This window comes from Tursiops truncatus, chromosome 16 (genome assembly GCF_011762595.2).
Source record: "Tursiops truncatus isolate mTurTru1 chromosome 16, mTurTru1.mat.Y, whole genome shotgun sequence".
NCBI classification, from domain to species: Eukaryota; Metazoa; Chordata; class Mammalia; order Artiodactyla; family Delphinidae; genus Tursiops; species Tursiops truncatus.
Window position 1 is genome coordinate 84,555 of NC_047049.1, and position 24,447 is coordinate 109,001.

Sequence of the window (24,447 nt, forward strand, 5' to 3'; positions counted from 1 at the left end):
TATTTCACATCCTATCTGATACTAATTCTGTTAATGATTTTAATAGCAAATACTGTATTTTTCAGTTGGAAGATTTTCATTTGTTTTTCTTCTTGTTTATCCATATCTTACTGAAACTCTCCTCTCCTTACACATTATATTCATCTTTTCTTATAATTTATTTAACAAATATATATTGTCCCATCCAGTGTAACTTTCATCTCATACATTTGGTTTTCATCTCTAGAAGTTTGGTGTGGATCTTTTATGTATCTTCCATGTCTCTGCTTCGCTTTTTGGACTACTAAGTGAGTTGCATGACATGAGATCAATGTACAAAAGATCAACTGTACTTCTATATACTAGCAACAAACAATTGCAAATTAAAACTTGAAAATACCAATTACAACATCACCAAGAATATGAACTACTTAGGAATATACCCAACAAAAGACATGAAAGATCTACACACTGAGAACTACAGATGACCACTGGGGCAAATTAAAGGCCTAAATAAATCAAGAGATGCTCTGTGTCCCTGGACCAGAAGCCTCAACATCATTAATACATCGCTTCTCACCAAACTGATCTCTAGTTTCAATGTAATCTCATCCAAAGCCTCCCGAAAACTTGTCTGTAGAAATCGACAAGTTTATCCTAAGACTCATGTGGAAATTCAAAGGACCTAGAAGAGCCGAAACAACTTTGAAAAAGGGTAACAAATTTGGAGGACTGACACCACCTGATTTCAGATTTATTATAAAGCTACAGGAATCAAGAAAATGCATTGGTGTTAAGACAGACAAACAGACGAATGGAACTGAATAGGGAGACCAGAAATAGATCCACAAATATATGGACAATGGATTTTTATCAAAGCAACTCAGTAGAAAACAGTGAACTTTGATCCATACCTCATACCATATGCAAAAATTAACTCAAAATGCATTATAGACCTAAATGTAAAATCTAAAATTATAAAACTTCTAGAAGAAAACATAGGAGAAAACCTTTGTGACCTGGGATTATGCAAGTATTTCTTAGATATGACCCCAAAATACAAAATATAAAAGAACCAATAGATAAATGGCCTACATCAAAATTTAAAACTTTTCTTTGAAATAGAGAGCGCAAAGGACAAACGACAGACCGAGAGAAAATACTTGAGAAGCACACATCTAAGAAAGGACTGATATTCAGAAGATATAATGCACCCTCATACGCAAGGATAAGCAAATCACCCAATGATCTAATAGGCAAAGTATTTGAACTTCACCAAAGAAGAAACATGGATGGCAAATAACCCTCTGGGGAATTTCAAATTAAAACAACAATGCAGCCCCTACAGGCCTGTCAGAAGGACTGGAATTCAAAGACCGCCGAGCGTCATCGGTGAAGACGTGGGCAGCCGCGCTCACGGTCTGCAGCCGCCCGGGGAGGGTGCGGCATTTCACAGCGAGTTACACACACCCCACCACGCGATCCCGCCGTCTCACTCCTAGGTAGTTACCCAGGAGGAATTAAAGCCTGTGCGTATGAAAGGTCTTGTACAGGAACGTTCATAGCTGCATTATTCACAACAGCCGAAAACTCAAGCAACAAAAACGGCTGTCAACAGGCAAATGTGGCAAATCCACACAACAGAATAAAAACAGAATAAAAAGGGTGAACTACACGCCACAGGGACATGATTCCATTTACATGAAACTGACTGACAGGGACAGAAAACAGGTCAGTATTGCCTGGAGAGGAGGGGCCGGGGGCGGAGAGGAGGAAGCTCTGGGCTGGTGGAAATGCATGTTCTCTTGGTCGTGGTGAGGGTTTCCTGGGTGTGCACATACGTCAAAACTGACCAAACTGTATGCTTTTTATGTGTGCTATTTAGTGTGTCAATTACACCTCAAGAATGCTGTGTTTAAAGAAGGAAAAGCCTCCCACAGAGAAAACCCCAGGCCCAGAAGCAACAGAATCAGCAATGTGTGCAAAACATACTAATTACGTCCAAGCCGGCTTTTCTCCAGGAGCGCAATGTCGGTTTAACGTTAGAAAATCACTGTAAACTCCCACATTGAAATACTACGAGAGAAAAATCACAGTCATCTTCAGAGATGCAAAAAAAGTATATAACATTCAATATACATTTGATAATAAATAAATAAGGTAAGACTTTGTAAACTAGAAGTGGGAGGGAATTTCCTTAATCTGATAAGAAGTGTCACCAGAACACAGCTCACAGCCAACGTCCTACTTTCTGAGATCAAAAACAGACTACTCTCACCATTTCTATCTGACTTTGCCCTGGAGGTCTTAGCCAGCGCAGTAAGTTAAGAAGAAAATCATAAGTGTTGGAAACTGTCATTCTCACAGACAAGGCCACTGGGAATGTGAAAATCCAGAAGAACCTGCAGATAGGTTAGCAGAACTCAGAAGAAAGTTTATCGAGATAACTGGATAACTTGTCAATAAACAAGTCACTCGTTTTTCTATATGTGAGAATAAACAGAAAATGAATTCTTTTAACTAGATACACTTTATAAAAGCAACAAAAATATTAAATATCTAGGAATTACTCTAATGAAAGAGGTGGAGGCTTTATGAGAAAACTGAGTGACACTGAAGGAAAGTTTAAGGAAGGAAGGAAAGGCACCAAGTTCACAGAAGACTCAGTCTTGCAAAGACGTAAAATTTTCCCGAATTAAACTATTGAAGGAGGGGGACTAGACGACAGAATGATTCTAAAATTTACACGGAATCCAATGAGTGGGAATATCATCCAAGTCAACTAGAAGCAGCCCTCAGCAGCCCCTTTTGGACGCGGTCCGTGGTGGTCGGGGGTCTCCTACAAGGGCCAGCTGGGCAGCGTGGGGTGGAAGCAGAGAGCAGCGTCTAGGAGTACATTCCCTCCTCCCCACAGACACCACCAGGCACCTCCAGGGGCCAGGCAGGCCTCCGTGGGGTGAGGAAGTAAGGGTGCCGGTTACCAAGGGGCAGAGGTGGGAATTTCCATGCTGATGCTGGAAGGAAAGGAGGTGAAGACCCAGGAGCCGAGATGGACGAGGGCCCTGGAGGTGTGGGGCTGGGGTGGAGAGCTCAGCGTGCCCTGGCGCAGGAACTACTGGGTAAAGATAAGGTCTCTGGGGGAGGCAGGAAGTCCGGCCAGCCTGTGGCTTGTTTTCCGAGAAGGGGTTGGGGGTAGAGTTGAGGAAGCCTTCCGGGAAGGCAGCTCATGCTGCAGAGCCAGAGATGGGGGCTCTGCAGGGGGTGGGTGAGTGCCAACCCTGGAGAGGGGGGCAGCGCTCACTGCGGTGGGACCAGGGGTGCTGTGGGAGTGACCCAAGAAACAGGCAGGCCAAGAGCGGAAGCTGTGGGCCGTGGGAAGCCGGGGTGTCAGTGCGGAGGGGCTGACGAGGCGTGGGGTCCAGGGCCCTGGGAAGTGGAGGTTGAACCAGCGGCCGTGAGCCGAGAGGGCTGTCCACGGATGCCTGGGCTCCCGAGAAGAAAATCTCCAACCGTGAGCCAAAATCGTCAACAAACAAGCGAGAAGTCCCAGCAGTTCTGCAGCCTGAGGCAGCCCGTGCCGAACAGGCCTCCGGGAGAGACATCCGACCCGTCAGTCTCTGTGGGTGCGCGGCGGTGCCAGGTCCCAGGCAGGTAGGAAGGCGCAGCGGTGGGGAGACCTGCCCTAGGAGAGCAAGCCCTGAGCGGACTGGTGGCGCGGGTGGGCGGCCAGGGAGGCTCACGTGGGGCCGGAGCCACACCCCCTGGAAGGTTCTAGCGGCCTCTCCGCCGCAGGCAGAGCCGGGGGAGGCTGAGGCCACGGTGCTGCAGACAGAGGTGCACAGGGTGGGCGGCCCTGCCCCGGAGCCCACAGCTGCGCCGCTGCGCCCAGGCCCAGCAGGAAGAGAGTGAGAGTGGACACACCACCCACACCACCGCCACGTCTCAGCGTCCTCCCGTGGTCATCAGGGCTGGCCACGTGCTCAGTCACTTAAAATTACATCCTGAATACATTAGCTCTGGCATCCTGAGAACATGGTGGACCAGGCGAGGTTAAGGACATCCTCAACAGCTAAAGAAGACCAACCTCACCAGCCTCGCCGGGGCTCACTCCTCCCCGCCAACCTGCCCGCTCCAGGCTCCTTTCCCATCCCACACCCTCGGCCGTGGGAGGCCCCAGGCCTTGGGCCTCTTCTCAGCCTCGTGAGGAAATGCCATCGTGCCCAGACGGACCCCCGAAGGCTCACCTCCACCCCCAGCCCAGCTCTGGACTCCAGTCTCACACGTCCACGTCTCCACCTGACTGTCCTTTCATCTCCAAATAAGCATACAGAAAACTTACTTCTGACTTCCACCGAACCCCTCAATCCCATGGCTCCCAGAGCCTGGGACTCCTGGCTCTTCCACACCTACGTCCAATCCATCAGCCAAGCCCACGGGCTCTGCCCCAGAATCCATCCTGTGGTGGATGTGACTGACCCACCACAGTCACACTAGAGTGCACGCTACAACCTGCAGCCACAGCCCCAGACCAGACCCTGGCGCTTCGTTCCTTTAAAGCAAAGATGCATCTGGCCCCGCTCTGGTCAGAGCCCTGCACCTCTCCCTGAGAAAGCCAAGCGCCGAGGACACCAGCAGGCTATGTGCACTGACCACTGAGGGGCGCCCACCTCTGAGCTCGGCCGTGGTTCTGCCCCAGGCCCCTCCCCAGCACGTAGCCCACGCCGCAGCACCCTGAGGCCTTTGCAGTCACCATTGGCTCTGCCTGGCCCTCCTTCCCCTGCTACCTCCAGTGCCCCTGGGCCCTCAGGAGTCGGCACGAGCCACAGCCCTGCCCTGCACCCGGCACGCGTCACCACCCGTGGGCCCCAGGAGGGCCTGCTCACCAGCCTGCCATCCACCTCCTCCAGCACCCCAGCTCCGCGTGGCAGGAACTTGTCTGTTCACTGCTGCATCTGAAGTTGAGAGCCCAGGCGGAGACCAGTGAGGACCCAGCAAACGCCTCTGAACGATGAAGGAGTAAAGGACTTCTGTAAAATGACTTCGGGGCAGAGGGACACACAGCCAAGCTACCCCCACCCGGGACCAGCGGGGCAGCTGGAGTGGCAGCAGGGCCCTCTCCCACCTTTAAGGGGCCGGTAAGCTGTCCCCTGCAGCCTGTGGGACCCCTTCTCTGATTCAGCACAGAGACTGATGGCGAGGTCTGCGCCCCACGTGCCAGGAAGCGGCCGAGGCCCCTTGCGGGTTCCTGGGCAGAGGGTCCTAGGGCCGACACCCCTTCGTGCCTCACTAAAGGGTTTCTCCGTCCACCTCATGTGACCCTCACAGTGGACCACCGGAGAGCAAGGAGGTAGGTGACCATGCGGCCGGCCGGGAGCCCCAGCCACTCGGAGCAGGCAGCGTGGAGCCCACCCAGGACAGCAGGGTCTGGGGCACGGCCCAGGCCGCTCCTGCGCCCCCAGCTCTGGCCAGGGGTGGGCAGTGGTTTCTACCCGAGCCCCCTCTGCTGCACTGAGCGGCCGCTGGATGGCAGGGTGTCCACCTGCGCCCACATCCTACCTCTGTCACACCGGCTGTGGTCCCACAAGGACAGCGGGGGAGGGCAGGTTTCCCTCTGGGCTCTGATTCCCGCCACTCTGGCTGACAGAGCTAATCACAGGACAGGAGGGCCCCTGGGCGGAGGCCTGGCCTCCCAGGAGGAGCTGCGGGCCGTGTGGGTGTCCTGTGCACCGGCCCCTGGGACGGGTGGGGGCTGGAGGGGGAGGAGCCTGGCCCTGTCCTCCTCCGCCTGCCTCTCCCTTCTGTGGGCTCTTTTCATGTGAGAAGAAAGTGACTGAGGATCGACGTCAGCCTCCCATTTAAGACTCGGTTATCCTTTGGAAACACACTCGTGGGCTGGGAGGCGGGTGGTGTGGGCTCCCAGGCTGCCCAGCCCCCGGCCGCTCTCCCCGCACAGAGGAGGCTGTGGTCCGCTGTGCTTTCCCAGAAGACCAGACTCCCGTTGCTGTGAAACAGGGACCTCAGAGGAGGCGCCTGCTTCCATCTCAGGCATCGGCTGCTGTCTCCCCCGAGACGGTCTCTTTACTGTGGAGGGAATCTCTGCAGCCAGGCTCATCCCTTTTGCATCCTCAGAGCTCTATCCTGGGAGGGATGCACCTGGATGGTCGCAGGGAACGCAACAGTCCTGGGATGGGGAGATCCGCAGGCCCGGCGTCCAGAGCTGGGTTCAGCTGTCAGCAGGACACACGCTGCAGGAGCCCCTGGTCAGCCTCTGCCTGCCCTGACCCAACCGAACACCCGTGCAGAACCTGAGTCCCTCTGAGCGCTCGGGACCAGGTAAGGAGCCGCGTCTGCCAGGCCCCTGCCCCAGAGAACTATCGGGCGCCCCATGACAGGTGAGCAGAGCGTGGGCAGGGCTGGGGCTTGAACCCAGCCCCACCGCCTGAGACTGCATCAGTCTCAGCACAGGTGGAGCTGAGGGTGTGTGTGCCTGTGTTCCCGTGTCCGAGCGCATGCCTGTGTGTGCCCATTCCCGCAACAATGGGCAGCGAGCCAGCCAGGGCTGTCGGCAGCCGGGTACGTGTCTTGACTGGCCCCCGTGTGCAGGGCAGCGTGTCTGTGGTAGGGGGTTTACCCTTGTGTCAGAGCCGTGTTTGTCCATGTGTTTCTGTGCAGGTGGCATGTGTACAGGGACGTCTGAGTGTCTCTCTGGGGCACGGGCACTGCTGTCTCTGTGTCTTCATCTGCCGGGGGGTGTGGTGTCCACGTGAATGCCTGCTCTGCTCGGGGGCCTGTGGGCTGGGCGCGGAGGGTGCAGGCACCTGTGAGTGAATCTAAGTCTGGGGGACGGTGTGTGGCTCTTGCGCTCGTGTTGGGTTTGGGGAGCACGTGTGTTGACTGGTACATGGTGGTGCAAGACGGGGACCTTGTGGTTTGTCCCCGTGCATCTGTGTGATGAGAACTCAGGCCCACCTCCCACCCCATCAAAGAAGTGGCCCTTCTGCTCCATCTTTCAGACTGAGAAACAGGAGCTGGGTGAGTACAGATCTCTGTTCCAAGTCCCACAGCCAGTCAGCGGCAGCTCAGAGCAGACATGGCTGTCAGGAGCCATAGTGGGAGAGTGGAGACGGGGGCCCGGGGTAGTGGTACCCAGGCCCTGGCCACACCGGCAGCTGACACCACACCACCGAGGTCTGACGAGGCTCCCTCTTCTGCCTGGAGTCGCCGCCGCCCCTGTAGCCACCAGGCACCCCAGGGTCTGTAGCAGGTGAGCTCAGCCAGGGTCCCGCCATGACCCCGCGGGACAGCTGAGAGAGCAGAGGCGCGGGGAGGGCAGCTGTCCTGTCCAAGGCTCAGGTGGCCGGGGGAGGGCAGGGTTTGAACCCGAGCTGCCCATCCCAGAGCCCACACCCTGGAGCTCGGGGCCCTGCTACCTCCTAAAGTCTTTGCAGGATGAAAACGGGGGGTTCCTGCCACCTGGAGCAGACACGAAACAAGGGCAGAGATACGAGGCTGAGGTTTCTGTTCTCCAGATACATCCTGCACACGTGATGCAGCCTGTTCCAGCAGGGGCCAGGGCTGGCGGCAGCATCTCCCCTGTTACAAGGAATTGTCTTCACGGGCTTGAAAGGACCAGGTCCTAAAGACAGAAGTCGGCTCCCCTCCCGCCCTCGCTGGGCAGCCGGCTCTCGACTGGGTGTTACTTCAACGTCAAGTGTGTGGACCCACACAGGGCCCCGTTCTGAGTCCCGTACAGTGCAGACAAAAAGCTAAAACCCCAGCCACACTACAAATGAGTGGACTGACTTTTATTTTGCCCGCGCCATGTGGCATGTGGGATCTTAGTTCCCCAACCAGGGATCGAAGCCGCGACCCCTGCAGCGGAAGTGTGGAGTCCTAACGACTGGATCACCAGGGAAGTCCCTGGACTGACTTTTAAATGGGCTTTGGAGACCTGGAAGCTCACTAGGATGTCTGGAGGGCCCGTTCTTGGGACTGAGCGACAGGCTGACGTGGGGCAGGGGGTAGGGACCCAACAGGAGGGAGCAGAGCAGCTGCTCTGGTGGTGACACGTGCCCAGAACTCCAGAGACAGAGGCCCAGGGAGGACACACCCAGATATCTGATGGCGAGACCCCAGTCCTGCACCCTGGTCCCTCCAGATGGGAGCTTGGATGGAACTTCTCTGAGAAAACTTCCCACGAATGCCCAGAACCAAGGACACTGACAGTGGGGGCCCCAGCCCAGTGACCCTTCCTGGGTATAGTCAGCATTTTGGGCCTCTCCAGTGCAGGCTGAGAGCTGAGGGTCACCAGACATCTGATGAGAGCCTCTAGCAGGCAAGATGGAGCGAAACTAAGGAAGGACTGGAAGTCAGAGGAAGCAGAGCTCAAAGGGAAAGAATTTTGTGAATATCCTCGGACATGAGAAAACATGGATTGCGTTGTTGAAACAATAAAAACTTTTTAAAAAGAGAGAGAGAGAGAGAGTGAGAGGGAGAAACTTGCAAACTGGAAATATGATGGCAGAAATAAAATCTCAGTAAGGATTAGAAGTGAATTGAAGAAATCGTTCAGAAAATCAAGGCAAGAATTGACATGCAAAATGGATACCAAACACGTTTCAAAATCAGGGAATTGGCCTGGAGATCTGATATCTAAGCAAGAGTACCAGAGACGCAGAGGAAACCATGGGGAGCTCCAGACCCAGGCTGGAGAACTGAGCACTTCAGATTAACCTTTTCCTGGAGGACAACCAGATAAGGGGAGTGAACCACGTTTTAATCCTAAAAGCAGCAAAGGGACAAGAGTCAGTGAGAAATTGCCAGGCTGAGGAACAAAGACCACCGGTGTCTAGTGCGGGGAGCCCAGACTCGGCCCTCAGGCCAGCTGAGGCCCTACAGACCCCACAAACACGGTGACCCTGCAAACCCACAGCCTGCCTAGGGAGGGGCTGCACCCTGGGAACGAGGGTGACTCAGGCAAGATCCAGCTCCCCGGGGCCCAGGACAACCACAAGTCGAGAATCCTCAGAGCATGAAAGTGCAGACTTTGAACTTGGAGTCACAGGATTCTAAACAACCAGCACCACCATGTGTCTGGAGGAAGTAAAAACCAACAAAATCCCTCCTGGAGGGAGGGATTACATCAGAGTAATGCCAGTCATTCCTTCAAATATTGCTTCAAATATCATCTTCAGCACAAAATCAAAGGTGAGAAGGCGCGTGAAGAAGTGAAAGATGACGAGCAGCTGCCAGCATAGGACTCAGGAGAAACTCGACGAAACAACTGTATTTACGAAACCCAAGGGGGCAGAACAAGCAGAAGCGGGAGGACACAGTAGACTGAACAGCCATCAACTTGACCTACTTGACACCTAGAGGACACGCCACAAGACACAGAAGAATACATGCTTTTCAAGTGCACATGGAACACTTACCAAGATAGACCCTTATTCTAGGCTGTAAAACAAGTCTCAAATTTAAAAGAATTGAAAGTGATGCAGTGTATGTTTCTGATCATAATAGAATTAAAATAGAAACCAATAAAAGAATAAGATACCTGGGAAGTCTCCAAATATTTGGAAACAGTACACTTCTAAATAACTTGTTAGTTAAATGAGAAATCAAGAGAAATAAGAAACTGTTTTTAATGAATATAAAAACACAACATATCAAAAATTGTGGGATTCTCCTAGAGCAGTACTCAGGGAAATTCATAGCATCAAACACCTATGTTAGAAAAGAAGAAAGACCTTAAATCAATGATATCAGCTTCCATATTAAGAAACTAGAAATATAATAATAAACTAAGCACAAAAATAAGCAGAATAAAGGAAATAATAAAGATCAGAGCAGAAATCAGTGAAATGGAGCACAGAAAAAAAAGAGAGAAAATCAATGAAAACAAATGCTGGTTCTTTGAGAGCATCAATAAAATTGATGATACGGGGATTTGCCACTTGTAAAGACATTCAGGACCGACTGGCACAGACCTCAAAGGAGACTCCTGAGGGGGCTCTCTTCTGCCCCGCCAGCTCTGGCTGCTGTGCTCCTCCCCTGGTCCTGATCAACAGCACCTGTGTGGACCTGGAGAGGTGCTGTAGGCCTCAGGTTACTCTCAGTGAAGACCTGCTAGAGCAGACACAGGAACGCCTTTCAGGTAACTGCTGATTCTAAAAATATTTTCAGTCTTACAGCCCAGCACCCTTTCCTTCACCACCTGTGTTCTTCTGCGCTGAGCGACGAATCACCAGCACCCTTTCCTTCACCACCTATGTTCTTCTGCGCTGAGCGACGAATCACCAGCACCCTTTCCTTCACCACCTGTGTTCTTCTGCGCTGAGCGACGAATCACCACAAACCTAGTGGCTCAAAACAACACACATTTGTTATCTCACGGTCTCTGTGGGGCGCCGGCCTGAGCACAGCTGAGCTGGGTCCTGCTCGGGGCCCCAGGCTGCAGTCAGGTGGGCTGAGTTCTCATCTGAGGCTTGACCAGGGCCGGACCCTCAGGCAGAATTTGTCTCCCTGCAGCTGTGGGACTGAGGTCCCATTTTCTTTCTGGCTGCTCTCGGCCCGAGAGGCCACCGCCGTGCCCTGCCCTGGGGCCTTCCCACAGGCCTTCTCATGATGGTGGCTTGCTTCTTCAGGACCAGCAGGGCCAAGCTCAGACAGCGTCTTACAGGACGTACCGTGGTTACAGGAGGGACAGCCCCCCACCTTTGCATGCTTACTGGTTCCCATCCACCCTCAGGGGCTTTCTGTTGTCCTCAAAATATTAGTAAAAATGGCCTGGAGATGAGCTGGGTTCACTCAACACCCTAGAGCTCCTTTGCCCAGACAACTGTTGGCCAAATTTATACCTAAGCCCTTCCTTCCACTGCTTAACCTCATAAAATTCCCTTTTCAAAAAATCTTTATGGGACTTCCCTTGTGGCACAGTGGTTAAGAATCCGCCTGCCAATGCAGAGGACACGGGTTCGAGCCCTGGTCCAGGAAGATCCCACATGCCATGAAGCAACAAAGCCCGTGCACCACAACTACTGAGCCCATGCACCTAGAGCCCGCGCTCTACAACAAGAGAAGCCAGTGCAGTGAGAAGCCTGTGCACTGCAACGAAGAGTAGCCCCCGCTCACTGCAACTAGAGAAAGCCCACAGGCAGCAATGAAGACCCAATGCAGCCAAAAATTAATTAATTAATTTTTTAAAAATCTTTATTCAAATTACAGAGGAGGGGAATGTAAGGTGAATTTTAACAAAAGTAAACCTTGTTTATTGATAATGATGAAGCTGATGTTACCAGGAAGAAATTTCCTACTATGTAAGTGCAGGGTGTAATGTTTTTCCTTAAAATGTTGACTTTAAAGAATGTTCCTTGCAATACAGGCAGCTAAGTCCAGATTTTATTTCTGACCATGGAGTAATTCCTGAGAAATACTTGGATTATATGCCTCAAATGGACAGGGACTGTGTCTCCTACTGCTGTATTTACACCTAGTATGGTGTACCTAGGACAAGAGCCGGGCCTCATTAAACACCTGGCAACTAGCTGGACAATAAAGTCCGTGCTCTGGGGGCAGGGGAAGGTTCCTATCCACTCTCGGGATTGTGCAGCACGGGAACACAAGGCTACCCCAGGCCCCATCACCACACCACTGTCCCATTCTTCAAAATTAAGGTGCAAACACACTATTGTTAACTATAAGCACCATGTGTTCAGCAGAGCTCCAGAACGTACCTTGCATGACAGAAACTTTATACCCATTGAAACACAGCTCCCCTTTCCCCTCCCGCAGCTCCTGGCAGCCTCCATCCTCCTCTGTTTCTATGAGTTTGACTCTGTTGATGCCTCGTATATGTGGAGTCACGCAGCATTCATCCTTCTGTGCCTGGCTTATTTCACCGAGCATGTCTTCCAGGTTCATCCATATTGTCACATATAGCAGGATTTCCTTCTTTTTTAAGGCTGAATAATATTCCATTGTATGCACAGCAAAGAAAACCATCAACTAAATGAAAAGACAACCTAGTGAATGGGAGAAAAATATTTGCAAATGATATTAACCACTTTGGAAAACAGTATGGAGTTTCCTCAAAAAAATTAAAATTAGAACTACCATATGATTCAGAAATTCCACTCCTAAGTACATAGCCAAAGAAAGTGAAAACACCAATTCTAAAAAATACACACACACCAATGTTCATAGCAGCATTATTTACAATAGCCTAGACATGGAAGCAACCTAAATGTCCATCGACAGATGAATGGATAAAGAAAATGTGGTATATATATACAATGGAATATTACTCAACCATAAAAAAGAATGAAATAATGCCATTTGCAGCAACATGGATGGGCCTAGAGATGATCATTCTAAGTGAAGTAAGTCAGAAAGAGAAAGACAAATATCATATGTTATCAATTATATGTGGAATCTAAAAAAATGATACAAACTTATTTACAAAACAGAAATAGACTCACAGACATAGAGAATAAACTTACAGTTACCAAAGAGTTTGGGATTAACAGATACACACTAGTATATATAAAATACATAAACAACAAGGACCTACTGTATAGCACAGGGAACTATATTCAATATATTGTAATAACCTATAATGGGAAAGAATCTGAAAAGGAATATATATATGTATGTATGTATATGTATGTATAACTGAATCACTTTCTGGTGCAAGAGAATTGAAAACTGGTACTCAAGCAAATACTTGTACACGAAGGTCCGTAGCAGCACTATTCACATATTGCCAAAAGGTAGAAACAACCCTAAGAGATGGATAAAGAAAGAAAAGTTGGTATATACTTACAATGGAATATTATCCAGTCATAAAAAGGAATGAAGTATTGATTCAGGCTGCAACATGGATGAAGCTTGAAAACATAAGCTAAATGAAAGAAGCCAGACACAAAATGTTACATATCATATTGATGTCATTTATACGAAATATCTAGGATAGGTAAATCCACAGACAGAAAGCAAATTGGGAGCTGACTGGTTCATTTTATGTTATGTGAATTTCACTTCAATTTTTAAAAAGGAAAAAAGAAAAGAATGTCAAAAAAGAAGGAAATACTTAAAATATTTCCATGAATATATAGATGAACATTATTCTAACCTCAGAGTAGCCAAGAATGTCCTTTAAAAGCATGTGAATCAGGGACTTCCCTGATGGTGCAGTGGTTAAGAATCTGCCTGCCAGTGCAGGGGACACAGGTTCGATCCCTGATCCGGGAAGATCCCACATGCCGCAGAGCAACTCTGCCCATGCGCCACAACTACTGAGCCTGCGCTCTACAGCCCACGAGCCACCGTTACTGAAGCCCATGAGCCTAGAGCCCATATGCTCCAAAACAAGAGAAGCCACCACAATGAGAAGCCCTCACAATGCAACGAAGACCCAACACAGCCAGAACTAAATTTAAAAAAATAAAATAAATTTATTAAAAAAAAAGAATGTGAATTGTAAAAAAATAAATCTTGAAAATTTTGACTGTGTTAAAATTATGACCTTTAACACCTCACCAGAGAAGACACACAGATGAAAAAGAAGCCTATGATAAGATGGTCAACAAAATTTACTAGAAAATTGCAAATCAAAATAAGCAGGGATGGGCTTCCCTGGTGGCGCAGTGGTTGAGAGTCCGCCTGACAATGCAGGGGACACGGGTTCATGCCCCGGTCCGGGAAGATCCCACATGCCGCGGAGCGGCTGGGCCCGTGAGCCATGGCCGCTGAGCCTGCGCGTCCGGAGCCTGTGCTCCGCAACGGGAGAGGCCACAAGAGTGAGGGGCCCGCGTATCGCAAAAAAAAAAAAAAAAAGCAGGGATTTCCCTGGCGGTCCAGTGGTTAAGACTCCGCGCTTCCACTGCAGGGGACACGGGTTCGATCCCTGGTCAGGAAACTAAGATCCCACATGCCCCACAGCACAGCCAAATAAATAAATAAATAAATTTTTTAAAAAGGAGATACCACTACTCACCTATAAGAACAGCTAGAATCCAAAAGCCTGACAATGCACAATGCTGGCAAGGATGTGGAGCAAAAGGGCTCTGCTTCATTGCTGGCGGGAAAGCAAATGAAAAAGCCACTGTGGAAGATAGTTAGGCAGCTTCCTAACAGCTAAATGTAGTCTTGCCATGTGATCTAGCAGTCACACTCCTAGGTATTTGCCCAACTGATCTGAAAATTTATGCCCACGAAAAAACCCGCATGCCAGTGTTTACAGCAGCTTTACCCATAACCACCCAAAACTGGGAGCAACCAAGATGCCCTTCAATAGGTGAGCAAATAATAAACTGTGGTCCACTTAGTGCTAATTCCATCCAGTGGAATGTCATTTAGCACTAAAAAGGAATGAGCGATCGAGCCACGAAAAGACATGGCTGAATCTTAAAGGTACATTGCTAACTGAACGACACCAGTCTGAAGAGGCTACACACCGTGTGAGTCCAATTTTATAACATTCTGGAAAAGGCAAAGCTGTGGAGACAGTAAAGGTCAGTAAGTGCCAAAGGGCTGGGGGCGGAGAGAGGGTTTAACAGGTGAAGTTCGGAGGATGTTAAGGCAGCGGAACTCTTCTGTGATAGTGTAATGGTGGATACATGATATTGATACTTGTTAAAACCCACAGAACTCTACTGTACAAAACGTGAACTTCAATGTATATAAACTTAAAAAAAAATCATTTAGGAGGCTCGGGGACTCTAGATGGAATGCAGAAGGTGGCAAACAATTGAACTGTATAAGGAATGCAAGAAAAACCTCACTGCAGGACGTGGGGTGTAAAGGTGCTAGTCTAAGTAACCGTGGAAATGAGTGGAGTCTGTAAGACCAATGGCAGGAGAAACTACACAGCACTGTGCTCTAGTTGACAAAGATTTTTCCTAGCAGAGTACAGGTTAACAATTCTACCACCACTTTGCATGTAATTGGAATGTAACTGGAATTGGACAATTAAGTTAATGGATGATGGGCAGTGGGAGCCAGGGGTTTCACTGTCGGAGTGGACATCTACAGATAAGCGCAGCACGGAGGATGGAATGGTCCATGTGGTGACGGATCAGAGCTGGAGACATCAGTAAGGTCTCCTGTTTGGCTTAGCACAGATACAGGTGTTACATACAGAAATACGTGTGGAAGTGTGTGCACACAGGTTACTGTACACACAGGTCTCCTTGCTCTGTCAGGCAAGGGGGCCTAGAGATAACAGTATCCTAGTAGCGACAGGCACTGCTGGCACCCAGAGGTTGCTTTCTTTTTTTTTTTTTTTTTTTTTTGGCCATGCCTCGTGGCACAAGAGATCTTAATTCCCTGACCAGGGATCGAACCTGTGCCCCCTGCAGTGGAAGCTCGGAGTGCTAACCACTGGACCACCAGGGAAGTCCCCAGAGGTTGGTTTCTAATATCATCGTATAATAAAAGGTACCAGGGCTCCTTGGGAAAATGGCTGATTCCAGGTATAGCAGGAAATGTGCAGGATGAGCCTGGGGCATCTCAGCACCAGAAAGTAAGTATTCAAAAGAAAAGCCAAAATGACGGGGCGTGTCCAAGGGGCCCAGGAATCATCTGAGAGCTCCCAGTGACAAAAGCTGGGATGGTTCGAGCAACAAAATAATTAGAATAGCATCAGGTTATAACCCAAAGTATGAAATAAAATCCGTGAGTCTGTACTGATATAAAGGACTGATTGGATAAATAAAGAAATGAGGAGAAAAGACAATCTTCCATGCAAAAGAACTGCAAGTGATTTAGGTCTATATTCCTTTCTCAAGGAGGGAGAGCGTGACCGCCCCCCCCCCCCACACACTCCTTAAGTGTGGGCTGATGTAATCATCTCCTTCCAGAGAGGACAGTGTGGAAGGCTGGTGGGTAACCTGACAGGAGAGATGACACACGGCCTCAGCCAGGTGATCAAGGTCAGCACCAGCACTGACGATCCTTGTTGACAGTATGGACCTCTATGGACCTCTGATACGACGTGATGAGAAGGACACTTTATCTCTGTAGTCTTCCCCCCAAAGATCCTTAACCCCAGTCTAATCATGAGAAAAACATGAGACAAACCCTAATTTGGGGACATCCTATAAAAGAGATAACCCAAACTCCTCAAAACTGTCAAAAAAAAAGAAAAGTATGAGAAGCTCACAGCCAAGAGGAACTAAGGAAGCATGACAACTAAATGTAAAGTGGTTTTCTGGAGGGGGTCCTGGGACAGGAAGAGAACGTCGGGTAAAACTAAGGAAATCCAACTAAAGGATGGACTTTACTTGATAATAATGTATCAACATCGGTTCATGAATTGTAACAAACATACCCCACACTAATGTAAGACATTAGCATTAGGGGAAATTGGGTATGGGGTATACGGGAACTGTCTGTACTAAATTTGCAACTTTTCTGCAAATCTAAAACTGTTCTAAAATAACTGAAAAATTAAGAACTCTGTTCATCAAAAGACATCTTAAAGGAACTGAGAAAAGCTATAACCTGGGGAAAGATATTTGCAAAACATGGTAAAAATTAAAAAACACTAATGAAGTGAATCAAAGATGAACCAAAAAATGAAGAGATAGACCATGTTCATGTATTGGAAGATTCAATATTGTAAAGATGTTAATTCTCCCCAAACTGATCTAGATTCAATGCAATTCCAATAAAAATTACAACAGAATTTTTTTATAGAAATCAAGTAGCTGAATCTAAAATTTATGGAAAAGCTAAGGAACTAAAAGAGCCAAAGCTACTTTGAAGAACGAGAACAGTCAGAGCGCTCGCACCAGCTGCTTCAAGCCTGTAAAGCTGCCGTAATCGAGGCAGTGCGGCGTCAGAGAGGACGAGCTGAGGGACAAATGGAACCGAACAGGATCCAGAAATAGACCCATGAACACAGATCACTTCCCAATACAGGCCCATATTCTAGAGCATTAAATAAATCTCAAACTCTAAAAGATGCAAAATTATGCAAAGGATGTGCTCTGATTACAATGAAATTAAAATATCTAGAGAAATATCTCCAGAAAATTTCCAAATATTTGGAAATTAAATAACACTCTTCCAGACAACCATGGTCTATCTATATAGTGGAACGGGCACAGACACCCTGGACATGCCTCAAAAACATGCTGACAGAAGCCAGAGACAAAAGAGGGGATATTGGGTGGTTCCGTTTCTCTTACATTCTGGAAAGAAACAGAATTAATCTATGAAGAAAAGAATCAGAACAGTGGCTGCCTTGAAGTGGGGGATTAAGGGTTGACTGGGAAGGAGCATGCTTCTGGGGTATCTTGATGAGGTGCGGGTTCCATGCGTGTGTGCATTCGTCAAAACTCATCAAACTTAACACTTAAGGTCTGTGCACTTCACTGTGTAAATTACACCTCAATAAAGAAATTTAGAAAAGGATATACAGAGAACTCCTGCAAATCAATAAGTAAAAGGTGGCACCATGGAGAGAAATGGGCAAAAGACACACACACACACACACACTCACACACACAGGCATCTCACAGAAGCAGAAACACTCACTGACACTAACCATAGCAAGAGAAGCAGCGAAAGACGATTCACAGTGAGATGCTATTTTTAGCCTCCAAATTGGCAAATATTAGGAAATCCACCAACACCATCTGTTGTAGAGGATGTAGTTCAATGGTAGGAGTGTAATCACTACAGCCACTTTGAGGAAAGAACTTGGCATTTTCTTGCAGTTGCATGTGAAGTTCAGCCCCAGCACCCCCATTCATAGGGGTGGCTGCAAGAGAAACCCTGGCGCCCCGCACTCAGGAGCTGCGCACAGAGAGCAAATGCACAGACCGCGAGGCAGACACGATAGAATGTTACTGCGCAGGCGTCAGAATGAGCGCAGCACAGCTGCCACGAAGGGTAAGAATCTTCGCAACAGAAAAAGCAAGACGCAGAAGACAGCATGTAGCATGATACCCTTTGTTATGACGTTTGAGTACGAGCAAAACTAAGCAATGTGTTATCTATAATTAAAATGCTTTAGGCAGCAGGGGAACCCCCGTGAGTGGTCCCTCTGAGAGGGAAGGAGGGGTGGCAGAGGGGAGGAACTAAGGTCACTTATTAGCCACTGTGTAGGTCTTGAGTGGAGAGCCGGTTTACAAGAGTCCCTTACCTTATTTTATACCAACGAATAAATAAATGCTCTGCATGGAGAGGAAATAAAACGATTGCTATAGGGTAGCAGCCCCTCCCCTTTGGACCTCAGGGAAGGGCCTTGAGACTGGGAGCCAGTCTCAGGCGTCACCAGGGCCAGGACACCTGGAGGGCAGGTGACAGGCCGGGCTCTATTTGTCCCACCCCTTACATCATATTCCCCCCTCACAGCCCCTCCGTGGACCCTGCAAATTGCTCTGAGTCCCGCTGGTGAGAATGCCAATTAGCATCCTCCAGAAGACAGGGCTGGGGGGGCGGGGGGCAAAGCCTCTAATGAGCCCCAGAAAAGCCACCTGGGCCCTGAGGCAGCAGGACCCAATGAGATGCGGCACTTCCCCTAGACCCTCCCTGGAGACCTTCTGCGAGGGGAGGGGTGGGGTAGGTTGGCAGTGACCTTGGTCTTGAGGCAAAGGGTCTGGGGGTGCTACGAGGGCAGCACCTTCTGGGTGCCCCCAACACCTGCCACCAAGTTGCACGGCATAGACAGCAGGGCACGGGCTCCTGGAGCCCCCAGCCCTGATGTCCCATGTCCAAGCTGGCCCACCAACCCCGGTTCTGCAGCCCCTTCTCAGGCCCAGCCTCTTCTGCCGCATCGCCGACGGGTCTCACATCGCCAGGGACTGGGACACAGTCCTCAGTCCCCTCTGCACCCCCCACCAGCTCTGAGCCCTCCTGCAGCCCCATCCCAGGGGGATGGGCACTGGGCGCCATCAGTGGGGGTCTCCAAGCCCCTTCGAGGTGAGCCAGGAGCAGCCACCAGCTCAGCCCCGGCCCAGGGAAGGTCAATGTAGAAGGAACCGGCTGAGGGTCGCCCAAGAAGTACACTTGCCGGCGGGAATCACCCTCCCCCTCCAGCGCGCCCCCGGTCCTGCTGGACAGACCCCAACCTCGCAGAGCGGGGGAGGGGTTGAAGAGGAGCTGAGGCCCCAGGAGCCCCTCACCCACCAGCGGGGAGCACTGCCCGGCTCCGCCCAAGCCCGCCCACCTCCCTGCCACTCGCCCATCCGTCAGACACCCAACTCCTGGGCGTCCTGGCACGAAAGTCCCAAACTGCGAGGCCCTTGAAAGGCTCTGAGTGGACCGATTCCACCATCCCCCAAAGGCCACTTTGATGCTCAGAAAACACAGGATAAAGACCTCAGGTCGGTTCACGGAGAGTCATGTGGGGACACCAAAAGTGGGGATCAACCCTCCCACCCCCTCCCCCCAAACCCCCTCCCCCACACCCCTCCCCCCACACCCCCAGCCCTGCAAACCCCTGGCCCAGGTTTTGCTCACCCCTGGAGAGCCGGCTGGCCATCTGATGGAAGTGGTGTCCTTCCTGAGGCCTGAGGGGCCCTGGCCAGAGAGCAGCACAGATCAGCAGTCCCTGAGGGCCCACGTGGAGGAGGCCAGGGAAGTGCCCAGACACACAGCCTAAGACGGCACACCAGGCAGGCAGAATGGGTCTTCTCTCCTGCTATGTGTACACATACACCTGTGTGTGAGTGTGTGTGCATGTACCTGGGGGTGTGTGCAGGAGTGCACCTGTGTGTGTGTGTGTGTGTGTGTGTGTGTGCGCACGGGCACACGCACTCCCATGCCTGTCCGTGTACCTGGTGCTGGGACAGGGAACAGTACGCACCTGAGAGCACCCACATGAGTGTGGAGGTAAGAGGTGTATCTGCGCGCAGCGGTGTGCAGGCACCGAGGCCCCCTTGCCAGGTGTTAGCTCAGGGCGAGGTGCGTGCTGGGCTGAGAGGGGGTCAGTGCTGCAGCGGCTTTGAGAAGGGTTACAGTGCCCCATGCAGCTCTCACGGCCCGGCCCCCTGCCCAGCACACATCACACCTGCATCTTTCTGCTGTCCAGGGTACTCAGAAGTGACCCCCCTGCCAGGGAGGGCTATGAGAAACTCCACCAACTCCACTGAGACCTTGGTGACAGATGTCATCCTGCTGGGCTTCCCTGGGCTGTGCCACCTTCAGGGGCCACTGCTCGGGTCATTCTTCACGATCTACATGGTGACTGTCCTGGAGAACCTGGCCATCGTGGTGACCATCAGAGCCAGCCAGCCACTGCACACACCCGTGTCCTACTTCTGGGCCAACCTGTCGGTGCTGGAGACCCTCTACACCTCGGTCACTGTCCCCAAGCTGCGGGCTGCCCTCCTGGCCTCGGCGAGGACCGTCTCCTTCTCAGGCTGCCTCACCAGCTGCTCCTCTTCCTCTGCCTTGGCTCCCCTGAGTGCTTCCTCCTGGCCACCATGGCCTGTGACCGGTTCCTGGCCATCTGTCGCCTGCTGCGCTAGCCGGCCATCACGGACTCGAGGCTCTGCTGAGTCTAGCCCTCAGCGCCTGGCTGGGTGGCTTCTTGGTCTCCTTTGTGTCCATGGCTCTCACCTCCGGCCTCAGGCTCTGTGGCCCCAACGTCCTCAACCACTTCTTCTGTGACATCTCACCCCTGCTGCGGCTCTGCCGCTCCGGCACCATCACCATCGAAGTGCTGGACTTCGTGGCAGCCCTGGCTGTGCTCGCGACCTTCCTGCCAGTGACCGTGGTCTCCTATGCCCACATCGTGGCCACAGTGCTGAGCATTCCAGGAGGCTCCGGCCACCACAAGGCCTTCTCCACCTGTGCTTCCCACCTGGCGCTGGTGGCCATCTTCTACACCACCACCATCTTCACGCACACCTGGCCTCACGCCGTCAGCTCCTTCGACTTCAACAAGCTGGTGTTCAGGGTCTACTTGGTTGTGACCCCACGGCTCAACCCCAACATCTACTGCCTGCCGAACCACGACATCAGCGAGGCCCTGGCCAAACCCCACCAGGCCCCTGGCCCCTCCTAGCACCAGCTGCAGGGGGAGGAACTTCAAATCCGTCCCCCGGCATCTGCTCACAGCCACCAGCCCACACCAGGCAGGCCATGGCTCTCTCCCAGTGCAGCCAGCAAGCTCCTCTCTTCCCCCCTCACCCTGAGACGGGAGCACAGTGGGAGCTGCCGAAACTCCGAAGGCTCCAGCTGCCTCTCACAGGGAGCTTCAGCACCCGATCAGGGGACAGCTCCTCAGCCCAGGACGAGCTCACTCCGAGCTCCCGGGAAGGTCCCCCTCCACCTTCACTCCCCCGACCACCTGTGACCTGGTCAATCTCTGGCTTTCCCCCACGCCTGGAAGCTTTCAAGATCTTCTTGTTGTGTTTGGTGTCCAGGGTATGCTTGTGTGTGTGTGTGCGTGTGTAGTTATCATGCTTGGAGTTTGTCACGCTTCTAGAATTCGAGACTTGCTTTCTCTCATCAGCCTTGGAAAGTTATCAGCCATTACCTCCTTAAACACTGCATCTGCCTTATTCTTCCTTCCTCTCCTTTTGGTTTCAGAAGTGCGTGTATGTTGGAACGCACAGCTTTGCATAACCAATACGGGCAGGCATTTAAAGGCGTTGTCACCTCCACAGAACTTGTAGTTAACCCAGTGAGGACCCACCCTCTGTGATGAACGCCCTGATGCAGGCCCCATTCCCCATCTCCCTGGGCTTGCTTCTCGCCGGCCCAGCAGCTCCTGCACACATCCTCTCGAAGGCTCTCCAGGCTCGGTGGCGTTTCCTGGGGTAACTGCGATGAGGGGAAGCACCCTGCGGTGGTCAACAGCCTGACTGTGGAACCTGACCCCATTGTCATTCCCAGGAACGTGACCATCAATGCTGCGGTCAGGACCACTGTGGGCCTCAAAGATCCTCTGAAAGTGGTATTAGCTCCGGAGAACGAAGTGGCTGGCTTTTGGGTCAAAGTCCCAGGTGTGGAGCAACTTGGTAGCTGCGCCTACGAGAACTTCCGTAATGTGCTTGAAGTGTTAACTCCCCTTGAGAATCCCTGTCCAGAACCCCTGCACACCTGTGGGCTTCCCTGTCACTGTCCCTTCAAAGAAGGCACCTACTCACTGCCCAAGTCTAACTTCTTCCTGCCTGCCCTGCAGTTGCCCAGCTGGCTCAGCAGCGGGAACTACCCGTCGGAGATCATCCTGAGCAACGGGAAGCGTCTGGGCTGTGTCAGAGTCTCCGCCTCCCTAAAGGGCAAATAAGGTGGCACTTGTCACAGCAGAATGAAGGGGTGTGAGGAAGGCATCCTCTCCCTCTGTCTTACGTTGGCCAAGGCCAGATTCTACTCTCTGTCCTTTCTACAATGATGACACTCCCCCGCTGAAAGTCATTTTATGCCACCTACAAAATCGTTAGGCGTGGGCCAGCAGCCCTAACCGAAGCGAGGATGAGCCTGGTGGTTTTTGACAGCCCAGGACGTCTACTGGGCTGGCCCCTGCATTTTCCTCCTCACCCCCGTGGCTTTCTCTCTAAGAACTCAACTCATTTTCTAAACAGTCAAGGAAGGGGGCTAACGTGTTTTGTGACCCCCTGTTCAGACTGACCCAGTCTTGGTCTCCTGAAGTACCTTTATGACTTCTCTCATTGATTTTGTGTGTGTGTCACCGACCTAAAAGCAGAGTGAGAGTACTAACAGTTTTCATTTTACTCCCACCCCCTCTTACAATGAAGGGTCTGAAGGAGTCGATCTCAGTCTGTTCCTCCATTAACTTCTATGATTTAGTGTTCTTTTCTAGACTTGCCCAGCTAACAGTGGGGCACAGTGTATCCTGGGGAGGCACGGCATGTGATGGGAGAGATATCTGAGAATGCTCTATGTGTTTAAGATGTCTGCGATCTCAGGTGCCTGCAGGGCAAAGCGCAAGACATCAGTGGACCACGCAGAACATCACATTGTTTCCGGGCACATCTTCCATCCTTTCCTTCGTATAACATAACCGATCCGAGGCAGCTGCTGCCCAGTCTGGAGCTGGGGGTATAATCAGGGATGAGGGGACGGGGGTGAGTTGGAAAGGGCACATCCGGTCCGTAGGGACAGCTGCTGTCTAGCTCTAGCCAGTAAGCACCACAGGAGGATGCAGGCTTCGTCAGCTCTGCCTGGTCGTTGGCTCCCCAGCTGCGGGGGGTGGTAAGCAGTCGAACTGCAGAGCCTGTGGCTTCTCCAGCGCATGGCTGTCTCCTGGTCTCAGGCCGGACTTTACTCTGATCGACAGAAGTGGTGAGAGTAGGAAGCTTTTCTTGTTCTATTTTTTAAGGGAACACATTTAAAGGCTCTCCACTAAGTATGATGTCTGCTGAGGGTTTTTTTGAAATACAGCCTTAATCGAGTTAAAAAACTCATTTCAACGACTAGTGTTCTTGGCATTTTTCCCACCAATGAGCGTTGATGGAAATCAAACGCTTGACAGTGGTGATCGTATGACAATATGCAAATGCACCAAATCAACATGTCGGACACCTTGCATTTACAACATGTTACATGTCATGTGTATTTCAATTTAAAAAATAACATTTAAAAATTAAGAAATGGCTCTCTTCTGCTCAGGCCCATGGCATGTCTTCATCCTGCCAGGAAGCTCCGTAGCCACTGACAAGATCAGAAGTGGCCTGATAAACAGTACAAGAACCAGAGCCCAGAGGGCCAGCCCTTACGGAGGCGCTTCTCACGCAAAGGGAACTGTGCTCAGAACAGTAGGGGTTGGAGCCAAACAGCCAAATTCTGCCGTAGGGAAGTGTGTCAGGCTTCAGTTAATGAAGGATGGCCCCCAAGTCCCAGCCTTTGCACCCAGTGATGGTTGTTTGAACTTTACGGAGGAAAATGATGAAGTTCTGGTTGCTGGATTTGGTCGCAAAGGTCATGCTGTTGGTGACATTCCTGGAGTCGTCTTGTAGGTTGTCAAAGTAGCCAATGTCTCTCTTTTGGCCTTAACGCAAAGGTTAGAAGAAAGGACCAATATCGTAAGTTTTGATGGTGACGGCACGATAGTAATACATTTTCACATGCAAAAAACGCCCCAAAAAACAAACAAAAAAAATTAAGAAATGAAATGCTTTGTATTCTCCTTCTGAGAAAATCATGAGCGTTCTTCTCCCTTGGTGCAGCAGTGAGTGAAGCACGTCCGCATACTTGACGATGTTGAAAGCACCTGGACCTGAGTGGTGCGACCTGCTTCCGATGTACTCTTGGGCTCAGTGGCTAACATTTTATTTAGATTTTTCATGTTGATATTTAAACATAAAATAGTCTAAATTTTTTTCTGTGCTTCCCTTACATATTTTAAGAGAAAAGGTTTAGGGTCTCGAAAAGGGTTAATTAAGCCTCAGCCCGTGGCTCCTCCTACGTGGTGCCCTTGGTTCTTCTCTCTCCTCCGAACAACTATCTGTCAGACTCAGAGCCCAAAACCGTGCCCTTTCTCTCATATTT

At 50.7% G+C, this 24,447-nt stretch overlaps 1 long non-coding RNA gene and 2 pseudogenes across 1 annotated transcript; all 3 read left to right on the forward strand.

The window, feature by feature from the left end:
* The first annotated feature begins 3,338 nt into the window (after positions 1-3,338).
* On the forward strand, positions 3,339-16,126 carry LOC117308514 (uncharacterized). Its single transcript, XR_004522590.2, has 3 exons — positions 3,339-5,326; positions 6,109-7,243; positions 7,509-16,126. It is a non-coding gene; the product is annotated as an uncharacterized lncRNA (long non-coding RNA).
* Positions 16,127-19,668: 3,542 nt separating this feature from the next.
* LOC117308527 (olfactory receptor 6B9-like) lies at positions 19,669-21,047 on the forward strand (annotated as a pseudogene).
* A 592-nt stretch (positions 21,048-21,639) lies between these two features.
* On the forward strand, positions 21,640-22,463 carry LOC101321301 (ganglioside GM2 activator-like; annotated as a pseudogene).
* Positions 22,464-24,447: the final 1,984 nt, after the last annotated feature.